The following is a 13705-nucleotide window of genomic DNA, read 5'->3' as shown; positions in this document are numbered from 1 at the left end:
TTGAACTCCTGATTCTCCAGGAGTAAACCCTACATCTTGGGGCGTGGTTGTGAGTTCCATGTCCTGCTGCGTAGGTGGTCATGCCTAACAGAATGTCCCTGAGGCAGGGGCCTGCTCAGGCCTCATGCATTGCCATTTTCTCCCAAGCTCTGGAATTACAGGCCTACACTACCTCACTTGACTCCTTCTGGACTTGGTTCTGTGGTCTTGTGAGGAGGAGTTTGTTGCTGTTATGCAGCGTCTCACTATCTAGCCGGGTCTAGCCTGGAACTCACAATGTTGACCAAGCCTTGAGTTCACTGAGCTCTGCCAGCCCCTGCCTCCTGAGTGCTGATGAAAGGAAAGGCGTGGCCACCACATGGACCCTGCTTGTCTTTGCTCTTTCTGACAGGCTCTCAGTCCATTGCCCAGCCAGGCTCTGTACTCCTGAGTTCTGAGCCTTTCTGTCCAGAGAGAGAGAGTGTGTGTGTCTGTCTGTCTGTCTATCTGTCTGTCTGTCTGATCCTGGAGGGTCTTCTCTGGTCACCTGTGCTCCTTCCCTTCTAGAACACTTGTGAGGGTGTGCGCAGCAACACTCCCATGCACTTGAAGGTGACAGTGGCCCCTGCCTCAGTTTCCCCTCTGGAGTGGGAATGAGAAACAGATGAGGTAGGACTTACCTAGCATTGAGCACTGAGGTTCAAGACTTAGGTCTTTCTGGAAACAGGAGCTGGCCTGTCACCCACGGCCACCCAGCATGGAAGTGGGGATTGACATGGCCGCTCTCCTCTCCCCTTACAACCCCGAGGCTCACCACACTGGCCATCTTCTCCAGTGCAGACTGCAGAAGGGACCTCCTTCCTTCTTCTCAATCAAGCATGCGGGGTGATGCCCTGGCTCTCCATTGAAGCCAGTCTTGTCTCGTGGTTTTGTTTTATTTATGCGTAGGGGTGTGCAGACCTTGAACTTGTGACCCTTTCTTGTCAGCCTCCCAAGCAGCTGGGATTATAGGCCAGAGTCACCAAGCCCAGGTTTTCTTCCATTTCTGCAAAAGGCCATTGGAATTTCAGGAGATCACATGGAGTCTGTAGGCCACTTTGGGGATTGATACCATCTTGATTATATTTCAGTCTGTGAATATAGGGTCTTTCCATTTTTCTGAATCTCCTTTATTGTGTGTGTGTGGTTGCTAGCACAGGCCAGATCCACCAGAGGTGGAGTTAGGGACAGTTCTGAGCTGCTTGGTGGGTGCTGGGAACCGAACTTGGGTCCCCTGCAAGAGCAGTTTGCACTCTGAACTGCTGAGCCATCTCTCCAGCCTCTTAAGTAGTGGTGTGTAAGTGTACAAATCACCTCCGTTGTTATTTCCAATGCTGCTGTGACTTGAATTGTCTGATTTTCATGTTGTCTGCTGTATGTAGAAACACAGCTGAGTTTTGGATGCTGATACTGAACCCTGAGCCTGCTGAATCCCCTTGCAGTTCTGGTTTATTCTTGATGTGTGCAGAATCGTGTCACCTGTCAATAGTGTCTGTCATGTCCTCTTGTAGTGCAGTGCTGAACTTGGGCGGGAAAGAAGCCGGCCATCCTTGTCCCGACCCTCAGGGAAGCGCTTTCTCTTGAATATGGGATCTGTCGGCTTTTGTGGCAGGCTTTGACCCCGATGAAGTTCCCATCCGTTTATTCCTAGAGTGTCTTTATGGCTCCAGGCTTCTTTCTGCAGTCAGAGGTCCTAAGTCACTTCCAGGCGCAGGGGGCAGTGGATGACGTCCTCACCTGCACAGTTGAGGCCCGACGAGGCTGTCTACAGCGTGGGCACGGGGCACGGGCACCGCCTGCCTCTCATGCGTCTCTCTTTGTATTGGCAGCCTGACTCGGATTCCACCAAACACTCAACTCCATCCAACAGCTCCAACCCTAGCGGCCCTCCGAGCCCCAACTCACCCCATCGGAGCCAGCTCCCTCTGGAAGGCCTGGAACAGCCAGCCTGTGACGCCTGAGGCGGCCAGCATAGCAGCGTGGGGCCAGGGAGCCCAGATGGCCCCAACATCAGTGCCAAGACTGAGCTGACCCTCCAGTGTTGTCCAAGGAAATGTAGAATCAGTCTGTAGATAGAGAAAATAATCTTTATTATAATGAGCAGTTTTGTGCCACGTTGTTGGTGGCAATCGACCAGATGTGTTCGTCTGCACAGCCGTAAGGCAGCACTGTTCCGTTTGCACATGAAGGACCACCACTCACCTCTCCCACCAGGACCACCCAGGCCCTGACCCATGGCCTTCCTCGGCAGATGCTGCTCCTGAAACTGTCTCAAGGACCTTAGACGAAAGTTGTGTGTCACCCAGTGTCAAGGAGGCAGAGGCCAGTGTGTGGCTCTCACTCATTTCGCCCCGACACAGCTGCAGCAGTCCTCCTGACTGCCTGTGTCCGTGTTAGTCCATGCTGGGCCGCAGCCACGAGATGCCTCTGCTGCAGTGAAGGCAGCTGCACACTGGCTCCCATGGCTGCTGCAGCCCGCTGCAGGCCAGCACACACGGAGCTGGCAAGCCCATGGCCTGCCGAGCTCAGAGGCGGCTGGAGCCTGGGAAGCCATGCCGCAGGCCCTGGGACATCCCTCCCTCTCCCCTCACCCTGCATGGAGCCTCTGTGCTTAATAGCCCAGTCAGTCACATAGAGTCGCCCGACACTCCTGCACATCGGCCCACAGCGCAGGCCCGGGAACACCACATGTGTTTAACCTCATCCCTCCCTGTGTTGAGTGATCAGGCCTGCAGCCCCGCCCGGGGAGGCTTGTGATAACTGGCAGCAGGCACGTCTTGTCCTCTTTTGGGACAGGCTTGCTTGGTGCCGCTGTTCAGGATGTGCACTTGGCCGAGTTGGCACCGAGGGTCCTGGCACAGCTGGCCATGCCTGTGTGTCACAGCCAGCACCCGCCTGCCCCATCCACCCTCCCGGCTCTGTGCTGGGGCAGGGACCTGCTGGAGGTTCTGGTTTTTACTTTTTTAATGTAAGTCTAAGTCTTTGTAATTATTGAATTGTGAGAACATTTTTGAACAATTACCTGTCAATAAAGCAAAAGACAGCAGTTTTACAGTTCCCAGTGGCTTGTCTGAGTGCGAGGTCGCCCACTGCCACAGGTGAATCTCTCCAGGGATGTACACATGCACTTGTATCCACAGCATGAGCTGGCATGTTAGCTGTGCTGTGACAGGCAAGTCAGACGCGAGGTAGTAAGAGGGGCGATCTGCTCAGACGCTTTCACCAGGCCGGCGGGTCCCCCCAAGAAGCCTCTACACAGAGAGTCGGCCTTCCAGCCTGAGCAGCAAGGCAAAGGTGGCAGGCAGCATTTGAGGACTCAGGCAGCGTGGTGAGCCCCAGCAAGGCAGTGGACAAGCCCGTAAGGGAGGCTTGCGCAGGGCGGCCTGGCCAGCGATCCCTCGGTCGGGGAGTGGCCACTCGGCCCTCCTGTAAGGCGTGGTAAATGAGGACACCAAGAGCCTGCCCTAAGTAAGCATGAGGGTGACTGCAGGGCTCAGCTGCTGGTCCGGGAGCTCCTTCCCTGGCACAGACAAACATCGAGAATTAAACATTTGGGGAAACACATGACCCAGTCCCAGAAAATCAAAGGTAGCAGTTTCAGAATAGGAGGAACCAGCCCTGGCTTCTGTTAGAAAACGGGGCCATGGCGGCGCACGCCTTTAACCCCAGCATTCGGGAGGCCGAGGCAGGCGGATCTCTGTGAGTTCAAGGCCAGCCTGATCTACAAAGCGAGTTCCAAGACAGCCAGGGCTACACAGAGAGACCATGTCTTGGGGCATGGGGGACAAGCTAAAGAAGCCAGATGGAGCAAGCCAGTAAGCAGCAGTCCTCCATGGCCTCCACACCAGCTCCTGCCTCCAGTTCCTGCCATTCCTGTCTGCCCGGCTTCTTCAGTGATGAACAGTGATGTGGGAGCATAAGCCAGATAAACCCTTCCCTCCCCAAGTTGCTTGGCACTGGTGGTGCTGTCGCCCTGGCCCTGCTCCCGGCCAGGCTGAGCACAGTTGGTCATGGTGCTTCATCACCGCAGGGACGCCTTAACTAGGACAGGCCCTAATAGCTGTGGACGTGCTAAATTGGCTCTGGCTTGGGCTTTATAGGTCTCCTGGGTCCTCTCTCCCCTGCCGGTCCTTGTTTAGATGCTCACCCTGTACCTTGTTCTCACAGTACTGTCCAGGAATAAGGTCTGTTGGGGAGCTCACCTCCTCCACGTCCTTGTCCACGGGTCTCCCTCTAACTCTCCTTCGGCACCAGCTGCTGTCGGGAGGAGTAATGACCACATCTGCTGCGTGCTGAGGGGTTCTTAGGAGGCAGGCTCTGGGCCACTTCAGTGGGCTGTGGTCCCACGTCCTGAGCCACAGCCTGAGGTGATGCATTGGATTCACATAGGAATTTAAGCCTCATGTCTAGGGAATGTGGTCCTACTAAGGAGTATGATTTTTTGACAATTAAATTCTGCACTCAGGAAGCAGAGGTACAAGGATCTGTGTGTGTTCAAGGCCAGCCTGGTCTACATAGCAAGTTCCAGACCAGCCAGGGCTGCATAATGAGACCCTGCCTTGGAAAAGAGGAAAGGAGGGAGCTGGGTGGAGGTGAGGAGAGACGGGATAAATTAACCACCATTTTAGTCTTTGGTCCTGCTTTCCTGTTGGGTGTTCGAGATCCTGCAGTTAGCCAAAATTAATCCTTTTTTTTTTTTTTCCTTTTACTGTCAAGGCCAGTTGAGGCTCTGGTCTTTAGGTCATTTGAATTTGAGGGGAACCTCTGGCTCCTCTAACCTTTTTGGTAGTAGTTACATCCATGTGAGGCTAAGTCAAAGGCCTTGCTTGGCTATGGCCTCTGTTGGAAGCAGAGAGGAAATTATCCCCCTGTAGTGACCCTCCTGTTTCTATATTGACCCTAGTGAAAACTTACCAGCTGGAGTCTCCACAGCCATCCCGAACAAGAGAACAGGTGACCTTGGAGGGCAAGGGTTAAATCTCCCCTTAACTCCTCTGACCACACTGGTATAGACCTCCAGGTGTGGTTATTGGACACCCAGAAGGTCAGTTACACCTTTATTTTTTAACTACTGAGCAACGTTTAGATAAAGTTTAGGCAAAAATCAAGCACTTAAATAGACTTGGATTAGACATACATTTGTTAAGTCAGTCCTTATAATTGCTAGGAAGAACAGACCAAAAATTCCATCGATCTAAGGAGAGGTTTGACATCAGTGGACTAAGTATTGATCTTTTACATGGCTTATGTAACTTGTTCAGACCTTTGTAACCTGCTTAAGCTTTCTTTTTTGTCTTAGTTGAGTTTGCTGTTGTGATACCGTAACCAAAAGCAAGATCCCTGGGGAGGAAAGGGTTTATCTGACTCAACTTCCACATCACTGTTCATCACTGAAGGAAGTCAGGACAGGAACTCAAACAGGCAGGAATACGGAAGCAGGAGCTGATGCAGAGGCAATGGAGGGGTGCTGTTTACTGACTTGCTCCCCCTTGGCCAGCTCAGCCTGCTTTCTTATAGAACCCAGGACCACCAGCCCAGGGATGGCACCACCCACCATGGGCTGGGCCCTCCCCATCACTAATTAAGAAAATGTCCCACCCGCTTGCCTACATCCTGATCTTATGGAGGCATTTTCCTAATTGAAGTTCCTTCCTTTCAGATGACTCTAGCTTGTGTCAAATTAATATAAAACTAGCCAGCATATTTTTCTTTTTGAAAAAACATCCAGCCGTCTTAGAATCACATCAGCAAATCAACAAAGCCCACTGTACTGATCTCAGCTGACATCATGGCAGTTGTCTGGCTTGAAGACTGCTTTGTAACCCCACCTTAACAAAACAAAGTTGAGCCAGGCGGTGGTGGCGCATGCCTTTGATCCCAGCTCTGGGGAGGCAGAGGCAGACAGATCTCTGTGAGTTTGAGACCAGCCTGGTCTACAGAGCGAGTTCCAAGACAGGTAGGGCTACACAGAGAAACCTTGTCTCAAGAGCAAAACATTGAGTCAAAACTACATACATGTATGTAGTGATATTTTGTTTGTGCTCTAACAAATAAAGCTTGCCTGGAAATCAAGAGTGTGGAGCTAAGCCACTAGTTAACCATAGAGGCCAGGCAGTGGTGGCTCATGCCTTTAATCCCAGCATTTGGGAGAAGGAAACAGGAAGTGGTATGGCTGGGCAGAGAGGAAGTGATAAGGTGGGTGGAGACAGGATTCAGGCCCCTTTCAGTCTGAGGATTCATAGAGGTAAAAAGTTGATGGGTGATGTTGTTCTGTATGCTGTGAATATGTGTTGCTCTGATTGGTTGATAAATAAAGCTGTTTGGCCAATAGTGAAGCAGAAAAAGGTTAGGCGGGACATTCTAACTAGAGAAAGAAGGAGGAAAAAGAGGGAGACACCACCAGCCACTGCCAGGAGAAGCAAGATGTAAATATATGGGTAAGCCACAAGCCATGTGGCAAGTATAGATTTATAGAAATGGGTAATTTAAGATAGAAGAGCTAGCTAGCAAGAAGCATACCATGGCCATAGTTTAAAAATAATATAAGCCTGTGTGTTTATTTGGGTCTGAGTGGCTGTGGCTCAGGTGGGACACAGGAAAACTTTCAGCTACAAAAGTCTCTGGTGGGAGCTAGAGAGATGGCTCAGAGGTTAAGAGCCCTGGCTGCTCTTCCAGAGGTCCTGAGTTCAATTCCCAGCAACCACATGGTGGCTCACAACCATCTGTAATGAGATCTGGCACCCTCTTCTGGTGTGGAGGCATACATGCAGGCAGAACACTGTATACATAATAAATAAATCTTTGGGGAAAAAAGTCTCTGTAGTGGCTGCTGGTCTGCTTCTCTGATCTTTCAGCTTTCACCGATATCTGACTTTGGGTTTTATTGTTAAGATCAATTAGAATTCCTGCTCCACGTGTGCATGAAGCTGTTAAACCATGGTGCTCTTGATAAGTCCCCGGTAAGCCTTACAGAGAACACAAGAGCATCTCATACAGCACAGAGGCTGTAACCTTGCCCTGGTCTTGAGTGTGAGGAGCAGGTAGGATGGAGGTGCTGGGGTTTTTATGATAACAGCACGAGTGAGCGTAGTGGGGTTCTGCCCTTGCCCGTGGCTCAGTTCAGTCCCTGCCATTTCGTGGTTCCCTCTTGAGTCTTGGGCCTGTATCACCTGCTGTCCTTCCCCACAGGGACCAGGGTTCAGGTCCTTACAGCTACCCAAGACATTTGATGTCACCACTCCCCAAAACACTTGTCCTTTAAGCCCCATGACTCAGAGGGACCAGAGCCCCATTCACCAGGTTCCCTCAGCACATGCTACATGATGGAGCCATGCTCCATCCCCACATGATCCCAAAACTCACGGTGAGGGTGTGTCCGGTGATCACTTGAGTTCACAGAGCTGGAGCAGGAGCCAGATGCAGACGGGATGCCGGTAACATCAGCCCACCAATGGATCATACAAACAGCCAAGGCAGAGTCATCATGAGTCCAGAATTTGGGATCTTCCTCATTCCAGGATCAGCCACCCAACAATTAAACACTCAAGTGTTAGTCACTTGCAGAAATACCACAGAAACAGGAGTACCGGCTCATCGTCAGCCCAGCCGCCAGGCAGGGCTGGTTCTCCCTCACAGCTTTGTCTCCAGTTCCGTCACATTCCTCTCTGGTCCAGAACGAGCAGTCTGGAGGTCCTGGGGAAACAACTCCTGGACCTGCAAGCTTCACACCCCTGGCTTGTCCCTGAGTCCAGTGTCTGCGCTCCCGGGCCCTGTAGACCCGGCCAGCAAGGTTTCAGACACATGCAGCCTGCATTCAGGCCGTTGCTACTCGGCTAGCTTTTCACCGGAAACTGGCTAGTCAGAGCCACCTTCCTGTTACACCTCACTACCAAGGCTGTGACAAGTAGCTCCTGTAACACAGGAGTAGTCTAAGAGGGCAACTCCTCAACACCACCCTAGCGGGGCAGGGGACCTAACTGAGATTAAAAAGTGGCCAAGGGCCGGTTGTGGTGGCACGCACCGGTAGGATTTGCTGAAGGAGGCAGAGGCAGGAGGATCATGAGTTCGAGGCCAGCCTGGACTACAGATTTTGCTGGGCGGTGGTGGCGCACGCCTTTAATCCTAGCACTTGGGAGGCAGAGCCAGGCGGATCTCTGTGAGTTCGAGGCCAGCCTGGGCTACCAAGTGAGTTCCAGGAAAGGCGCAAAGCTACACAGAGAAACCTGTCTTGAAAAACAAAAACAAACAAACAAACAAACAAAAAAAGTGGCCAAGGCTCATCAGAATAGGAGAGTCACAGTGCAACTGGGGACATCTGCAAGGCTGCTGCTGGACACTAGCCTAACAGTACCCTCCACAGTGACCCCGGCCACAGTCACCAGGCGCAGGCCAAGGGGGTGGTGAGACCGAGCAGCAGCAGTGACACTAGGTGCTGCTCACACTCTTAACCTTGGGAAGCCAGAGCGTAGAGTCACCCCAGGTGCTCAGAACATGTCTGACTTCAGAGCCCCGGCACCTAGCCCCTTCTTGTTTCTGCTACAGCTCGCGGCCTCTGTTGCCTCTGAGGACCTTCCTAAAGGTCCTTCCCTTGTTGACACTTGGCAGAAGTCCTGAAGTACAGGAACAGCCAACAGCCTCTTCAGCTTCATCCAGCAAGAAGCAGTTCGTTGAGCGCTGGCCTACACCAGGGTTGGCCATGCAGGCGTTCTGCACTGCTGGTTTTCACACGCTCTGTATCTCCATAGAGATGAGGCCCGTATGCAGAAAAATACCAATTCTTCCCTTCTTACGGCCATGGATCAGAGATCCCAATGGGTAAAAACACAGCCTAGGGGAGCCTTTGGGAACAACCATGCATTTGTGGACAAAAGGTGTACTGGAACATCTTCTAGATCGTTGTCTTCAGCTCAAGAGTCTTCTGAGGTGTTTTTTTGTTTGTTTGTTTGTTTGTTTTAAAGATTATGTTCTGCCTGCATGTACGCCTGCACTCCAGAAAAGGGCACCAGATCTCATTACAGATGGTTGTGAGCCACCAAGTGGTTGCTGGGAATTGAACTCAGAACCTCTGGAAGAGCAGCCAGAGCTCTTAACCTCTGAGCCATCTCTCCAGCTCCCTTGGTTTGTTTTTTGAGCCAAGGTTTCTCTGTGTAGCCCTGGCTGTCCTGGAACTCACTCTGCAGACCAGGCTGACCTCGAACTCAAATCCACCTGCCTCTGTCTCCTGACTGCCGGGATTAAAGGCATGTGCCACCGCTGCAGGCTGTGTCTTCTGGAGATTTTAACAACGTGGGCGTAGGGACCTGTGTCCTCCAGTTCCCATCATCTGCCGTGAAAGGATGGAGAGGGGTCCTTTTTAGGTCATGTTGGTAAGACTTCATGGGTGCAGCTTCGGACATTTCTAGGGGAACAATCACAGCAAACTCCCTACACTTCTGGCTCTTAGAGTCTTCCTGCCCCCTCTTTCCCAGTGATCCCAGAGCCTTAGGACAACAGTTGTGTTGTAAATTTATCAGTTGGGACTGGGCTCTGTAACTGCCCTGTTGTGGCTTTCTGTAATGGTCTCCATCAGTAGACATGCTAACGTGGATGCTGGGGGGCGGGCATGTTGGGGTTGGGGAGCTCATGAGGCCTCAACCCGAGACAAAATACTACAGACAGCTAAGGAATAGTGAGTATAGGAGAAAGTCTTCCCCAGGGAAGAGCACACCAAGTGATTGTCCCATACCGGATGTTCAGCCCTGAAAACTATGCAAGTAGCATACAGACTGAATAGGCTGTATTTATGCACTTAGGAATACACACATGCACACATGTACACACGCGTATGTGTAACACTAATTAAAAAGAATCCATGAATTTAAGAACGAGCAAAGGGTGGAGGTGCATGGGGGGGAGACAAGAAAGGGGGATGTGATACAATTATCTCAAAATAAATATTTTGAAGAGAAAGAAAAGAGGGGGACTGTAATATCTGCCCTCTATGAGTCTTCAGTACCCTGTGACCTTAATGAATTAACCACCATTCACAAAAATCTGAGGTAAACAGGCCCTTTGACACCCTTTTCAGATTCATGATCTGTAAGCTGGATAAGCACTCAGTAAATAATTTAGCGCATGGACCTGTAATCTAGAGAGTGTGGAACGCGTTTTCCTCAGCCTGTGCATGTCACAGCAACCGGAAAATAAAAACAAAGTGGAACGGGACAGAACCCCAAGCAGGCAGCAAGGAGGGGTGACTATTCCATCTCAATCAGACAAAACAGGTGTGGCTGGCAGGCAGGAAGAGCTGGCGTCCAGGTCCAGTGGGCCCTGGTCTCTGCCTCCCACCTGGGCAGGCGCAGCCTCGGTTCTCCACAGGTGTTCCTGGCAGCAGCTTCCCTAGCACCCAGCCCCGGCCATTGCAAGTGACAAACGCCTCCCAGGCCATCCTAGTGCAACATGGCTGGGAAAGCTCTCAGTTCCCTTTGTCCCAGAGTCCAGTGTCCCCTGCAAGGCCAGCAGAGCAACACACACACACACACACACACACACACACACACACACACACACACACGACACAAAGTCTGGGCTGGAGAAGGGATGAGCCTGGAGGGACATTTGCAAGGTCACAGCTGTCCCTGACATCCCAGCCCTGCCTTAGAGTTCACATCAAACATTCTTACCTCTCCTCTAGGGAGCTCCAAGGGGGAGAAAGGACAAGCTTCCGGCAGCCATATAGTTCCAGACACAGCCAAAGCCTGTGAGCCATGCCAGCCCCCAGCAAAGCTTTCCGATAGGGAAAGCACCTTCCTCCCAGGCCACTCAAAGCAGCTTTAAGTGGCATGCCTCACTTCAAACTCAAGGCAAGCCTGGGATCACTTTTTTCCCATCTATAATGGAAAAAACTTCAAGGTCAGGTTTTTCCCTGCGTGCTAGACTGGCTCGAGAAACATTAGGAAAGCCAGGCAGTGGTGGTGCACGCCTTTAATCCCAGCACTCGGGAGGCAGAGCCAGGCGGATCTCTGTGAGTTCGAGGCCAGCCTGGTCTACAGAGCGAGTTCCAGGACAGGCACCAAAGCTACACAAAGAAGTCCTGTCTCGAAAAAACAATAACAACAAAAAGAAACATTAGGGAAAGCTGAGTGGGTCGCCCCAGGTGCCTGCCCTTAGCTACTCACAGCCTGTGGGCCCACAAGCCAGGTGGGCCGAGGAAGCAATGGAGAATGACCTTCCCCGTGAACCTCGCCCAGCTGTGTCAAGTGGGCATCTGCCCTCGCCTGCAGATAATAAATAAATCTAAAAATAAAACAAAACAAGACAGAAGGCCAAAGCCAAGCACGGGAGAAAGTATCAGTTCCTTGGTTTGCCCGATCTTAGGAATGGTGGCTTCCACCCTGGTTCTTGGGGTGAAAACTCCTTCTAGCCAGAAAAGATCAAAGCTCTCTCCCTCAGAGGCTGAGCGCCCTACTCCCCTCATGGAGCTAACTGGGGTTTCTCACCATGCCAGTCTTGGTACAGGGGTCTCAGAAGGGGCCCCCAGAGTGCCTGATGGTTGAGGCCACCTCCAAGCCCTCCTCCAGGATCTACAGTCTGGAATACAGTCTTGAGTAGATTGCTCCCCAAATCCAGTATAAGTACCCTGAAAAATCTAACAGGGGTGCATTGCATTGCAGGGATCTCCAAGCTCATTCCCTAGCTGGGCCAAAGGGGGGGAAAAAAAAAATCCAGGAAAGACAGAAGGCCAAAGCCAAGCACGGGAGAAAGTAACAGCTTCACCATCAGGGCTGGGGAGGCCCATGCCCCAGGCTTGGGTACTTCATAGGGCCCCTGGGTCCTCCCCTTCCTCCTATTGGCCCTGTTTAGACACACACACCCACCAAGCCTCTGAGTGATGGGCAGGGTTGGAGCTTGGAAGGCAGCGCTGGACACAGCAGCAGGCCTGTTCCCAGGCAGAGCTCTCAGCCCAGCTTGGCCCTCAGACCCAGGCCTCTCTGGGCCTCAGGCAGCAGTCAAGGAGGCAATGTGGTTTTAGAAAGTCAGCTCCAGGCTGGAGAAATGGCTCAGAGGTTAAGAACACTGTCCTGAGTTCAATTCCCAGCAACCACATGGTGGCTCACAACCATCCATAATGAGATCTGGTGCCCTCTTCTGGCCTGCAAGCATGCATGTAGGCAGAACACTGTACACATAATAAATAAATAAATCTTAAAAAAAACAAAACAACAACAAAAAACAAAAAAACAAAAACATTGTCTGTCCTTCCAGAAGTCCTGAGTTCAATTCCCAGCAACCACATGGCAGCTCACAACCACCTGTAATGAGATCTGGCGCCCTCTTCTGGCCTGCAGCAAACTTGCAAAAAGAACACTGTTAACATAATAATAAATAAATCTAAAAAATAAAACAAAACAAAAGCCATCAGCTCCACTGTTACCCATGGGGGGGGGGTGTCACATGCTCCCCTTCCATTTCTTGGGCAAATCAACTACAACCTCCTGGGAGCACAGTCCTCCAGCACAGTCCTCCAGCATGCCTAGAGGGGCTTAGATAGGGACATAGTGGGCTGCTTAAGACAAGAGGGCCCTTCCGAGCTGGTGGCTGAAGGAGCAGAGCACTAGGAACCAGAAACCAGCTGGGCTGGGTGGGCTGAGCCATCCCTGACATCTGTACATGGTAGGCTTGAGGACTGAGAAAGGAATGACCATAAGCTCGACGCTCTGGTCTGAAGAAGACGCTCCAGCGTGAGCCACTTTTCAAAATCCTAGTCATCTTAGGAGAGTGGCAGCATTGTAAATGAGTCACAGCCACAGAGTGCCACAGGCATCTCACTTACATGAAATCCCACACAGCTAAGCTATCCCAGTGATGGGATATCCTAGGCTGTGATGGGGACGGCGCCATTTCAGAAGCACCTGATGACGTGAAGAAATGTTTGCTGACTGTTCAGGCTGCACATATCCAGTCAGGAGCCCTGGCATCTGTGCACACACATGCTAGACCTGCCCAGTGGCTCTCCACTCCAGCTCTGGCTCCCCAGTGTCTGTACCAGGCTTTTTCTCTTAGGTCACCAACCAGCTCCCAAATCATGACACAAGAGACTTCATATTGGTTATGAATGCTTGGCCTTATTTTAGCTCCTATTTTAATCTGTTTCTCCTTATCTACATTTTGCCTCTGGCCTTTTTACCTTCTTTCTGTATTTTACTTTCCTGCTGTCTGTATGTCTGTCTGTCTGGCCGCTGCCTGCCTTCTGGCCCTAGGAGTGTCCCTCTTTCTCCTCCTCCTCTTCTTCTTCCCCTCTCTCTCTCTCTCTCTCTCTCTCTCTCTCTCTCCCTCTCCCTCTCCCCCTCCCCCTCTCTCTCCCTCTCCCTCTCTCTCCCCCTCTCTCTCTCCCTCTCTCTCTCCCTCTCTCTCTTCCCTAGCCCCACCTATACTTTTCCTGCCTAGCTATTGGCTGTTTGTCTCTTTATTAGACCAATCAGGAGCCTTAGGCAGGCAAGGTGAAACAGATGCAACACATCTTTACATAATTAAACAAAGTCAGCATAAACAAAAGAACACACCTTTACATAGTTAGAGTAATATATTCTGCAGCATAAATAAGTGTAACACATCTTTACCTAGTTAAAATAATATTCCACAACAAGTGTGTACCTCAGAACTGCCCTTGGGGAAGGGTGGGCTTTGCCTTACAGCGAGTATAACAATT

Source organism: Peromyscus eremicus, chromosome 14 (genome assembly GCF_949786415.1).
Source record: "Peromyscus eremicus chromosome 14, PerEre_H2_v1, whole genome shotgun sequence".
NCBI classification, from domain to species: Eukaryota; Metazoa; Chordata; class Mammalia; order Rodentia; family Cricetidae; genus Peromyscus; species Peromyscus eremicus.
Note: the sequence above shows the minus strand (reverse complement) of the source record.